Source organism: Oncorhynchus mykiss, chromosome 29 (assembly GCF_057628025.1).
Source record: "Oncorhynchus mykiss isolate SJ-2025 chromosome 29, ASM5762802v1, whole genome shotgun sequence".
Taxonomy (NCBI): Eukaryota; Metazoa; Chordata; class Actinopteri; order Salmoniformes; family Salmonidae; genus Oncorhynchus; species Oncorhynchus mykiss.
In genome coordinates, this window is record NC_143050.1 from 32,644,787 (window position 1) to 32,657,711 (window position 12,925).

Genomic DNA, 12,925 nt, shown 5'->3' on the forward strand with positions numbered 1-12,925 from the left:
TTAATCAATTATTTGGTGACGTGAATGTATTTACAATATTTTTATCTAAAAAGGATAACTTTTTCACTAATAATTTTTTTTGAAATTCAGTGAGGAGGATGGTCCTCCTCTGAGGAGCCTCCACTGGATTATATGTATGACCTCAACCCAATAAGCTGTTCAATATTTGGTGTGTGTGCTGCCCAAATTCCGTCAGTGTTAAGAAACGAGTAATTATATAATTTTGGAAACATGATTTCAATTTATCAGGGAGTGCTGCAGCAACTTCAGCACCCCTACTTCCCATGGCTATGCTATAGGGAGGAGGTTGGAGACTTGACAGTGTGGTGCCAGGACAACAACCTCTCCCTCAACATCAGCAAGACAAAGGAGCTGAAAGTGGGTTACAGGAAACAGAGGGCTGAGCACGCCCCCATTCACATCGATGGGGATGTAGTGGAGTGGGTCGAGAGCTTCAAGTTCCGCTGTGTCCACATCACTAAGGCGCTATCAGTGCTGGAAAATGTATCCAATTGACATATGAGTAAAAAAGGATACCTTAAAAGAAGATGACTCAAGTAAAAGTGAAAGTCACCCAATAAAATACTACTTGTGTCAAAGTCCAAAAGTATTTTGTTTTAAATATACTTAAAGATGAACTATCACTATTTCCTGGTTGCTAAAATTCTAATAGTTCAGTTAATTTCCGTTTATGTGACAAAACAAGCAAGTATAGTGTAGAGGATCATTATACCATCTAAACCACTATGAACTATATTTTACAATAGCTGAAAATACAATATTTTGGGTGTTTGAAGCTGGTGTACAAAACCGAAAGTAAAAGATGCAAAAACAAAACATAAGAATGGGAAGCATAGAAATAGCACACAGAACAGATCTAGCACTTGTTAGACTTGCTTTCATTGATAATAACAGATCTATAAAAACATGTGAATGTGTTCGGGTCGCCCAAAAAGTTAGACATTGCAGCTTTAGTTATCAAAAGTAAATGTAATAGTTAAAATATACACAAGTTTCAAAAGTAAAAGTATAAATAATTTCAAATTCCATATATTAAGCAAACCAGACGGCAGAAGGTTTTTTATTTTTTTGTGGATAGCCAGGGGCACGCTCCAAAACATAATTTACAAATGAAGCATTTTTATTTAGTGAGTTCGCCACGTCAGAGGTTGTAGGGATAACCAGGAATGTTCTCTTGATATGTGTGTGAATTGGACAATGTTCCTGTCCTGCTAAGCATTCAAAATGTAACGAGTACTTTTTTGGTGTCAGGGTAATGTTACATTATTTTTCATTAGGAATGTAGTGAAGTAAAAGTACAAATCTAAATATTAAAGTGTATATATACCCCAACAAGTACTACTTAAGTACTTTACACCACTTGGATCTATAATGGCTCACACACACCAACACACCCATGAAGGGGGCACGACAACACCTCATCCCCCACAAAAGGCTAATAAGATTTGTCATGGGACCTCAGATCCACAAAAAGTTATACAGCAGCACCATTGAGAGCATCTTGACCGGCTGCATCACCGCTTGGTATGACAACTGCGGTGTGTGGGTAAAATTAATGGGGAATCTCAGCCAGGAAAAAATTGTCATATTTGACAACCCATATGTTGTCAAAATTGCGTTGTTTGGTCTATATATCCTTTTAGTTCATATGCCTTGCCACCGTGATTGTAGCGTATATGCCAAGAGTCAGAAAGCAGGTGCAGAAAGTGAGTTTAATACTGGACAGATACAAAAGAACAAACATGGGAAGCGTACTGAATGTGAGAGAGAACCAATAACACCTACGGGCTGATGACAACTGAGGGCTAAAAAAAGGGGGTGTACTCAGGGTATTGATAAAGTCTAGGTGTAGTCTAGGTGTACCAAATTATGGGACGCAGGTGTGCGTAATGATGGTTGCCAGGTGTGTGTTATGATGGTTTCCCAGGACTGGTGGTTAGTAAACCACAGATATTGCGCACCGGAGTGGTGGAGCGGGATTAGACGTGGCAGTACATTCCCTGACGTGCGGCTCCAGCCACAGGACAGCCCTGAGGGCGAGGAGCGGGCCGGTCTGGATGGCGAAGGTGGAAATCTCGGATGATGTTGGGATCTATAATGTCATCCACCGGAACCCAACACCGCTCCTCTGGACCATACCCCTCCCAGTTCACCAGGTACTGTAGCCGACCCCCACAACGTTGGGAGTCCAGGAGGGATCTGATGGCATAGGTGAAGCTTCCCTCGTTGTCCAAGGGTGGCGGAGGGTGTCATGAGGGACAGCATCAGCCAGGGGACCAGGAAAAACCAACCTGAGGACCAGGAAACACCAACCAACGAGAAACAAGGGTAAGATCCGGTAGTCAGTGGGGAGCTGTAATCGGTAGGGTACCTTATTGACCCTCCTTTGAAAAGCCTCACAAACCGGGGGCTCAGCTTCCAGCAGGGCAGGCGTAGCGGGATGTTACTGGTCGTTTGGAACACGGGAACCTCACTGCGGTAGCGGTTTGCCTGCTCCTTCTGTCAGCAGACGGCAAGTTGGAGCTTCACGTGGGCAACGCTCCAGACCTCCTTTGCGCACCGGAACCACTCATCCACCACAGGGTCTAGCTCGGGGTCCACGGGGCCAGGGCCAGCTGGTACCCCAGGAAGCACTGGAAGGGAGACAACCCAGTGGAGGAGTTACAAAGTGAGTTTTGGGCGTACTCCGCCCAGAGAAGGAACCGGGCCCACTCCCCCTGCCGGTCCTGACAGTGACTCCGAAGGAACCTCCCCAGCTCCTGGTTGGTCCTCTCCACCTGCCCGCTGGGCTGAAGCCAATATCCGGATGTAAGGCTGACCCCCAACTTCTCCTTGAAGGCTCACCATACCCGCTGCGTGAATTGCGGGCCACAGTCGGAGACGATGTCCTCCAGAAGGCCATAGTGCTGGAAAACCTGCTGGAACAGTGCCTCAGTGACCTGGAGGGTGGTAGGGAGACCAGAGAGAGGGATAAAATGGCAGGATTTGGAGAATCTGTTCACAACAACCATAACAGTGGTAAAACCATCAGACGGGGGAAGATCAGTAACAAAATCTATGGACAGATGTGACCAAGGCCGAAGTAGTTTCCCTGCTGGAGAAAGATGGGGAGACTTGGATTGTGTACATATGGAGCATGAGTTGACATACTGGGTGTCCAGCGGCGAGGGATGTATGTGCCCTGGTCAACAGTCGATATCTCACCCCAATGGGGACATATATGTGTTCTGGATGGCAGGTCGCAGGAGCAGGTTCCCTCTCCAGAGCCTGCAGATGTCCACATCTAGGTACACTTCAACTGTGAGAGACAGAATCTAAAACAAAAATCCAGAAAATCACATTGTATGATTTTGAAGTAATTAATTTGCATTTTATTGCATGACATAAGTATTTGATATATCAGAAAAGCAGAACTTAATATTTGGTACAGAAACGTTTGTTTGCAGTTACAGAGATCATACGTTTCCTGTAGTTCTTGACCAGGTTTGCACACACAGCAGCAGGGATTTTGCCCCACTCCTCCATACAGACCTTCTTCAGATCCTTCACGTTTCGGGGCTGTCGCTGGGCAATACGGACTTTCAGCTCCCTCCAAAGATTTTCTATTGGGTTCAGGTCTGGAGACTGGCTAGGCCACTCCAGGACCTTGAGATGCTTCTTACGGAGCCACTCCTTAATTGCCCTGGCTGTGTGTTTCGGGTCGTAGCCACGACCCATCTTCAATGCTCTTACTGAGGGAAGGAGGTTGTTGGCCAAGATCTCACGATACATGGCCCCATCCATCCTCCCCTCAATACGGTGCAGTCGTCCTGTCCCCTTTACAGAAAAGCATCCCCAAAGAATGATGTGTCCACCTCCATGCTTCACGGTTGGGATGGTGTCCTTGGGGATGTACTCATCCTTCTTCTTCCTCCAAACACAGCGAGTGGAGTTTAGACCAAAAAGCTCTATTTTTGTCTCATCAGACCATATGACCTTCTCCCATTCCTCCTCTGGATCATCCAGATGGTCATTGGCAAACTTCAGACGGGCCTGGACATGCGCTGGCTTGAGCAGGGGGACCTTAGGTGCACTGCAGGATTTTAATCCATGACGGCGTAGTGTGTTACTAATGGTTTCCTTTGAGACTGTGGTCCCAGCTCTCTTCAGGTCATTGACCAAGTCCTGCCGTGTAGTTCTGGGCTGATCCCTCACCTTCCTCATGATCATTGATGACCCACAAGGTGAGATCTTGCATGGAGGCCCAGACCGTGGGTGATTGACCGTCTTCTTGAACTTCTTCCATTTTCTAATAATTGCGCCAGCAGTTGTTGCCTTCTCACCAAGCTGCTTGCCTATTGTCCTGTAGCCCATCCCAGCTTTGTGCAGGTCTACAATTTTATCCTTGATGTCCTTACACAGCTCTCTGGTCTTGGCCATTGTGGAGAAGTTAGAGTCTGTTTGATTGAGTGTGTAGACAGGTGCCTTTTATACAGGTAACAAGTTCAAACAGGTGCAGTTAATATAGGTAATGAGTGGAGAACAGGAGGGCTTCTTAAAAAAAAACTAACAGGTCTGTGAGAGCCGGAATTCTTACTGGTTGGCAGGTGATCAAATACTTATGTCATGGAATAAAATGCAAATTAATTACTTAAAAATCATACAAATGTGATTTTCTGGATTTTTATTTTAGATTCAGTCTCTCACAGTTGAAGTGTACCTATGATAAAGATGACAGACCTCTACATGCTTTGTAAGTAGGAAAACCTGCACAATTGGCAGTGTATCAAATACTTGTTCTCCCCACTGTATACCGTATATACACTGAGTATACCAAACATTAGGAACACCTTCCTAATATTGAGTTAGGAATATTATGCCCTCAGAACAGTCTCAATTTCATTCGGGGCATGGACTACACAAGGTGTTGAAAGTATTCCACATGGATGCTGGCCCATGTTGACTCCAATGCTTCCCACAGTTGTGTTAAGTTGGCTGAATGTCCTTTGGGGGTGGACCACACAGGATACTGAGTGTGGAAAAACTCAGCAGCTTTGCAATTCTTGACTCAAACCAGTGAGCCTAGCACCTACTACCATACTCCGTTCAAAGGCACTAAAGTCTTTTTTCTTGCCCATTCACACTCTGAATGGCACACACACACTCCATGTCTCAAGACTTATTTAAGTGCCTTAAAGTGACTTCTCATTCTTTAACCTGACTCCTCCCATTCATCTACACTGATTGAAGTGGATTTACCAAGTTACATAAATAAGAGATCATAGACTGTTCAGGTGAATCCAGGTGAAAGCTATGTAAATGGAAAGAGCAAAGAGTTTCGTATACTCAGATATATATATATATATATAGTGCCTTGCGAAAGTATTCGGCCCCCTTGAACTTTGCGACATTTTGCCACATTTCAGGCTTCAAACATAAAGATATAAAACTGTATTTTTTTGTGAAGAATCAACAACAAGTGGGACACAATCATGAAGTGGAACGACATTTATTGGATATTTCAAACTTTTTTTTACAAATCAAAAACTGAAAAATTGGGCGTGCAAAATTATTCAGCCCCTTTACTTTCAGTGCAGCAAACTCTCTCCAGAAGTTCAGTGAGGATCTCTGAATGATCCAATGTTGACCTAAATGACTAATGATGATAAATACAATCCACCTGTGTGTAATCAAGTCTCCGTATAAATGCACCTGCACTGTGATAGTCTCAGAGGTCCGTTAAAAGCGCAGAGAGCATCATGAAGAACAAGGAACACACCAGGCAGGTCCGAGATACTGTTGTGAAAAACTTTAAAGCCAGATTTGGATACAAAAAGATTTCCCAAGCTTTAAACATCCCAAGGAGCAAGCGATAATATTGAAATGGAAGGAGTATCAGACCACTGCAAATCTACCAAGACCTGGCCGTCCCTCTAAACTTTCAGCTCATACAAGGAGAAGACTGATCAGAGATGCAGCCAAGAGGCCCATGATCACTCTGGATGAACTGCAGAGATCTACAGCTGAGGTGGGAGACTCTGTCCATAGGACAACAATCAGTCGTATATTGCACAAATCTGGCCTTAATGGAAGAGTGGAAAGAAGAAAGCCATTTCTTAAAGATATCCATAAAAAGTGTAGTTTAAAGTTTGCCACAAGCCACCTGGGAGACACACCAAACATGTGGAAGAAGGTGCTCTGGTCAGATGAAACCAAAATTGAAATTTTTGGCAACAATGCAAAACGTTATGTTTGGCGTAAAAGCAACACAGCTGAACACACCATCCCCACTGTCAAACATGGTGGTGGCAGCATCATGGTTTGGGCCTGCTTTTCTTCAGCAGGGACAGGGAAGATGGTTAAAATTGATGGGAAGATGGATGGAGCCAAATACAGGACCATTCTGGAAGAAAACCTGATGGAGTCTGCAAAAGACCTGAGACTGGGACGGAGATTTGTCTTCCAACAAGACAATGATCCAAAACATAAAGGAAAATCTACAATGGAATGGTTAAAAAATAAACATATCCAGGTGTTAGAATGGCCAAGTCAAAGTCCAGACCTGAATCCAATCGAGAATCTGTGGAAAGAACTGAAAACTGCTGTTCACAAATGCTCTCCATCCAACCTCACTGAGCTCGAGCTTTTTTGCAAGGAGGAATGGGAAAAAATGTCAGTCTCTCGATGTGCAAAACTGATAGACATACCCCAAGCGACTTACAGCTGTAATCGCAGCAAAAGGTGGCGCTACAAAGATTTAACTTAAGGGGGCTGAATAATTTTGCACGCCCAATTTTTCAGTTTTTGATTTGTTAAAAAAGTTTGAAATATCCAATAAATGTCGTTCCACTTCATGATTGTGTCCCACTTGTTGTTGATTCTTCACAAAAAAATACAGTTTTATATCTTTATGTTTGAAGCCTGAAATGTGGCAAAAGGTCGCAAAGTTCAAGGGGGCCGAATACTTTCGCAAGGCACTGATATACATATATATATATATATATAATGTGTATAAGTGTGTGTTTTTGGGGGGGTGGGGGTGAAGGCCCCCTGAGCCCATGGGCCCACCTGCCTTGCCTGGGGTGTGGTACACCAGTACTCCGGTTACAGATCTTAAAGCTTGTAATATGAACTCACCGATGCACAGCCTCTACAGAGAAATGCATTGTTTTCGTCTGTGAGCGAGTCGTTTGCAATCGCCAAGCAGTAATCAAGTTATAGAGGGAGAAGACAGAGGAAGAAGGTGGTGGAGAAGGAAAGAGGGATAGAGATGGAAGGAAACCAAATTATTTTCCCCACAGAGAGGATCATCTATCTGTATCTTATTTAGCTGGGTCACTCACTACTCCCCTGGTCCTGATTACAAAATTTCAGCTCACATTACCAAAGCTATTATTAATTTACTACCATACAGAGAGAGCAACAGATCATTACTTCTTTGTGTGTTGGGAGTGGGAGTGTGTGCGTTTGTGTGTGTGTATGCATGTGCATGTGCGTCAAGCGTGCTTATGTGTACTCTCGTGCGTGTATATGTTGATGCGTGGAAGAGGGACAAAGAGAGAAAAGGAGAGACGTGTGTGTATATAGCGTCTGTGTATTTAGGCCTATACATTTTTTTTTAAAAGGTGCCAAGTAGGACCATATAGGGGAATATAACCCTCTGTGTAGGGTTTTTAATATAACCCCCTGTGAAGGGTTCTACCTAGAACCCTCTATAAATGGTTCCACCAGCCCTATTAGCCTTTAAAATTAAACTCTTTATGACAATACATTACATACAAGGCCTTTCTTTGAGTGACTAGTTATACTCTAGCACTAGTCACACTTTCGTGGGCGGCAGGTACCCTAGTGTTTAGAGCGTTGGGCCAGTAACCAAAAGGTTACTGGATTGAATCCCCGAGCTGACAAGGTAAAAATCTGTCGTTCTTCCCCTGAACAAGGCAGTTAACCCACTGTTCCCCAGTAGACCGTCATTGTAAAGAAGAATTTGTTCTTATCCGACTTTCCTGGTAAAATAAAAAAAAATACGGAGTTTGTGAACTGCTTGTTTTCAGGCCTGCAAGTCAAATTACGTTGGGCTCCCGATTGGTGCAGCGGTCTAAGTTACTGCATCTGCGCTAAGAGGTGTCACTACAGTCCCTGGTTCAAACCCAGGCTGTATCACGTCCGGCAGTGATTGGGAGTCCTATAGGACAGTTGGCCGTCATTGTAAAGAAGAATTTGTTCTTAACTGACTTGCCTAAATAAATAAAACAAATGTGGATTTGTGAAGTGACATGTAATTCCTATATGAATCCAGCCAGAGTGAGGCTATCCAACAATTGGAACTTTTAAACATCCAGAATGTCTGCCAAGGCAATTGAGACTACCATCTTAACTGGAACTACTAACAGATTTGATTGTATGTTATATATCTTTGTGTAGCATAAGATCAATCAAATAATGTATATGCAAAAACACAGATATCTAAACAAACAATTCTAAAAATCAACCTGCTAATAGAGCATGCTGGAAAATATATAAATATATAAATATGGGGCGGCAGGGTAGCCTAGTGGTTAGAGCGTTGGACTAGTAACCGGAAGGTTGCGAGTTCAAACCCCCCCTCTGTCGTTCTGCCCCTGAACAGACAGTTAACCCACTGTTCCCAGGCCGTCATTGAAAATAAGAATTTGTTCTTAGCTGACTTGCCTGGTAAAATAAAAATATGATAATTAATGATGGGTGTGGTTTTGAGTGTTTTACTCTACCATTTGGAAAAAATATATTTATATTTTTCAGATAAATTAGCCAAATAATGCATTTTCTATGCATTTGTAAATGTGTTTGGAATACATACATTTGTATGGAAATATGTCATTTGGCATTTTTATTTATATTTTACCATGTTTGGTGTGGGCAGAGTAAAAATTACACAATCACACTCACTTTGGATATTAACAGCAACACTTGGGTTATTTTACACCACTGAGTGTTTGACCTTAGAGTTAATTTCATTCCTGAATCAACTAGAAACATTACACTGAAAGATCTAGGTGACTAGGTAACTGGCTAATTTGATGTGTACAAATATTCCTATATAGGTACAGTTTAAATAATTCTCACACCTATCACTTTAAACTCTAGAGGATCAAAGTTAAAACACTGAGGTAAACACTAATGCCCAGGCAATATTTAAAATAAAACATCTCTAAAAAAGCTTATTCAGATTCTTCCAAAAACGGTTCTTAGGATGAGAAAGTTTCAGGTTGAATTATTTGCTTTACAAAGAACCCTTTTGGAACCTTTTTCTAAGTACTAGCACCGACACAGAATTGCAAGGGTTACTTTAATATACACTAAATATACGAAAGTATGAGGACAACCCTTCAAATTAGTGGATTCGGCTATTTCAGTCAAACCCATTGCTGACAGGTGTATAAAATGTAGGACATGCAATCTCACTGACATGCAATCTCCATAGATAAAGGCCCCTTAGTTCCAGTGAAGGGAAATCTTTTTAAAATTATTTTTTATTTTATTTCACCTTTATTTAACCAGGTTGGCAAGTTGAAAACAAGTTCTCATTTACATTTGCGACCTGGCCAAGATAAAGCAAAGCAGTCCGACACAAAAAACAACAGAGTTACACATGGAGTAAAACAAACATACAGTCAATAATACAGTAGAAAAAGTCTAGATACAATGTGAACAAATGAGGTGAGATAAGGGAGGGAAAGGCAAAAAAGGCCATGGTGGCAAAGTAAATACAATATAGCAAGTAAAACACTGGAATGGTAGATTTGCAGTGGAAGAATGTGTGAAATAGAAATAATAGGGTGCAAAGGAGCTAAATAAATAAATACAGTAGGGGAAGAGGTAGTTATTTGGGCTAAATTATAGATGGGCTATGTATAGGTGCAGTAATCTGTGAGCTGCTCTGACAGCTGGTGCTTAAAGCTAGTGAGGGAGATAAGTGTTTCCAGTTTCAGAGATTTTTGTAGTTCGTTCCAGTCATTGGCAGCAGAGAACTGGAAGGAGAGGGCAGGTGCAGGCAGCGATCTGTTGAAGAGCATGCATTTAGTTTTACTTGTATGTAAAAGCAGTTGGATGCCACGGAAGGAGAGTTGTATGGCACTGAAGCTTGCCTGGAGGATTGTCCGAAGAAGGGCCAGAAGTATACAGAATAGTGTCGTCTGCGTAGAAGTGGATCAGAGACTCACCAGCAGCAATAGCGACATCATTGATGTATACAGAGAAGAGAGTCGGCCCAAGAATTGAACCCTGTGGCACCCCCATAGAGACTGCCAGAGGCCCGGACAACAGGCCCTCTGATTTGACACACTGAACTCTATCAGAGAAGTAGTTGGTGAACCAGGTGAGGCAATCATTTGAGAAACCAAGGCTATCGAGTCTGCCGATGAGGATGTGGTGATTGACAGAGCCTTGGCCAGGTCAACGAATACAGGTGCACAGTATTGTTTCTCATCGATGGCGGTTAAGATATCGGTTAGGACCTTGAGCGTGGCTGAGGTGCACCCATGACCAGCTCTGAAACCAGATTGCATAGCGGAGAAGAGATTTGAAATGGTCGGTAATCTGTTTGTTGACTTGGCTTTCGAAGACCTTAGAAAGGCAGGTTAGGATAGATATAGGTCTATAGCAGTTTGGATCAAGAGTGTCCTCCCCTTTGAAGAGGGGGATGACCGCAGCTGCTTTCCAGTCTTTGGGAATCTCAGACGACACGAAATAGAGGTTTAACAGGCTAGTAATAGGGGTTGCAACAATTTCGGCAGATAATTTTAGAAAGAGAGGGTCCAGATTGTCTAGCCCGGATGATTTGTAGGGGTCCAGATTTTGCAGCTCTTTCAGAACATCAGCTGACTGGATTTGGGAGAAGGAGAAATGTGGAAGGCTTAGGGGAGTTGCTGTGGGGGTGTACAGTGCTGTTGACCGGGGTAGGGGTAGCCAGGTGGAAAGCACGGCCAGCCGTAGAAAAATGCTTATTGAAATTCTCAATTATAGTGGATTTATCGGTGGTGACAGAGTTTCCTATCGTCAGTGCAGTGGGCAGCTGGGAGGAGGTGTTCTTATTCTCCATGGACTTTATGGTGTCCCAGAACTTTTTTGAGTTTGTGTTGCAGGAAGCAAATTTCTGCTTGAAAAAGCTAGCCTTGGCCTTTCTAACTGCCTGTGTATATTGGTTTCTAACTTCCCTGAAAAGTTGCATATCAAGGGGGCTATTTGATGCTAATGCAGAACGCCACAGGATGTTTTTGTGTTGGTTAAGCGCAGTCAGGTCTGGAGAGAACCAAGGGCTATATCTCTTCCTGGTTCTACATTTATTGAATGGGGCATGCTTATTTAAGATGGATGATATATATATATATATATATATAGAAAAGATATGCAAAAAAAATATGTAAATATATATTGTGGCAAACCTCTTCAAGGTTAGGAGCGTTTGTCACAAATTAAGTGGTAAACTGTCACCAAATCACCCAAGAATGAGAGTTATTTCGAACAGGATAGTACCTGTGTGTTTGTTTCTCCGTCCTGGTCCACCCAGGCTGTAGGCGAGGTCAAGGATAGCAGGGTTCGGTACACGAATCGGGTTCTCGGTAGGTCCAGGTCCAAACGCCAACAGGTAAATCCAAAACAATCCAGCTCATACACGGTAAATCCAGCCAATCTATATTGTCTCTTTCTCTATTGTTCATAGATCCTTCCAGCACTCTCTCTCCCTCTTCCTGGTTTTTCTTGACCCTTTATCTGTGTGTCGGCTCCACCTTCTGAGGGTTCCCCTTGCTTCTGGGACTTGTAGTTTTGGCGGTCGGCCATTTTGTGATCTGTAGTTCTGACAGGGGTGGCCATTTTAGTGATCGGGCAGAGCCCGTTTATTAGTTATGCTCACATATCTGCCATTTATCACTCGACCCCCTTCTTTGCCACAATATATACACGGGACACGACAAGTCGAGGACAAAGGACGTCTGACTGCTATGCCATCTTGGGTCGAAAAAATTTGAAAATCTTAACACTACAGCAATACAATTACATTCTAGACGACTCTCAAATCAAATCACAGTTTATTTGTCACGTGCACCGAATACAACAGTGAAATGCTTGCTTACAGGCTCTAACCTATAGTGCAAAAAAGGTGTTAGGTGAATAAAAGGTAAGAAAATAAATAAAACAACAATAAAAAGACAGACTATGTACAGTAGCGAGGATATAAAAGTAGCGAGGCTACATACAGACACCGGTTAGTCAGGCTGATTGAGGGAGTGTGTACATGTAGATATGGTTAAAGTGACTATGCATATATGATGAACAGAGAGTAGCAGTAGCGTAAAAGAGTGGTTGGCGGGTGGTGGGACACAATGCAGATAGCCTTGTTAGCCAATGTGCGGGAGCACTGGTTGGTCTGCCCAATTTAGGTAGTATGTACATGAAGGTATAGTTAAAGTGACTATGTATATATGATAAACTCTGCTTACAACTTTGTGGCAAGAGTTTGGGGAAGGCCCTTTCCTGTTTCACCATGACAATGCCCCCGTGCACAAAACGAGGTCAATACAGAATATGGTTTGTCGGGATCGGTGTGGAAGAACTTGACAGACCTGCACAGAGCCCTGACGTCAACCCCATTGAACACCTTTGGGATGAATTGGAACACCGACTGTGAGCCTAATTGCCCAAAATCAGTGCCCGACCTCAATAATGCTCTTGTGGCTGAATGGAAGTAAATCCCCGCAGCAATGTTTCATCATCTAGTGGAAAGCCTTCCCAGAAGAGTGGAGGGTGTTATAACAGCAAAGGAGGGACCAACTCCATATTAATGCCCATGATTTTGAAATGAGATGTTCGATGAGCAAGTGTCCACATACTTTTGGTCATGTAGTGTATTCTGTTGGCATGTAAATTGATTAATCAACCTTTGAGA

General features: G+C 43.0%; 1 long non-coding RNA gene across 2 annotated transcripts; it reads right to left on the reverse strand.

The window, feature by feature from the left end:
- Positions 1 to 1,051: 1,051 nt before the first annotated feature.
- On the reverse strand, positions 1,052 to 11,879 carry LOC149970428 (uncharacterized). Of its 2 annotated transcripts, XR_016493452.1 has the most exons (3): positions 11,515 to 11,879; positions 3,172 to 3,335; positions 1,052 to 2,960 (listed from the first exon to the last, which is right to left on the reverse strand). It is a non-coding gene; the product is annotated as an uncharacterized LOC149970428 (long non-coding RNA). The 2 variants fall into 2 exon arrangements; XR_016493453.1 differs by lacking the exon at positions 3,172 to 3,335.
- Positions 11,880 to 12,925: the final 1,046 nt, after the last annotated feature.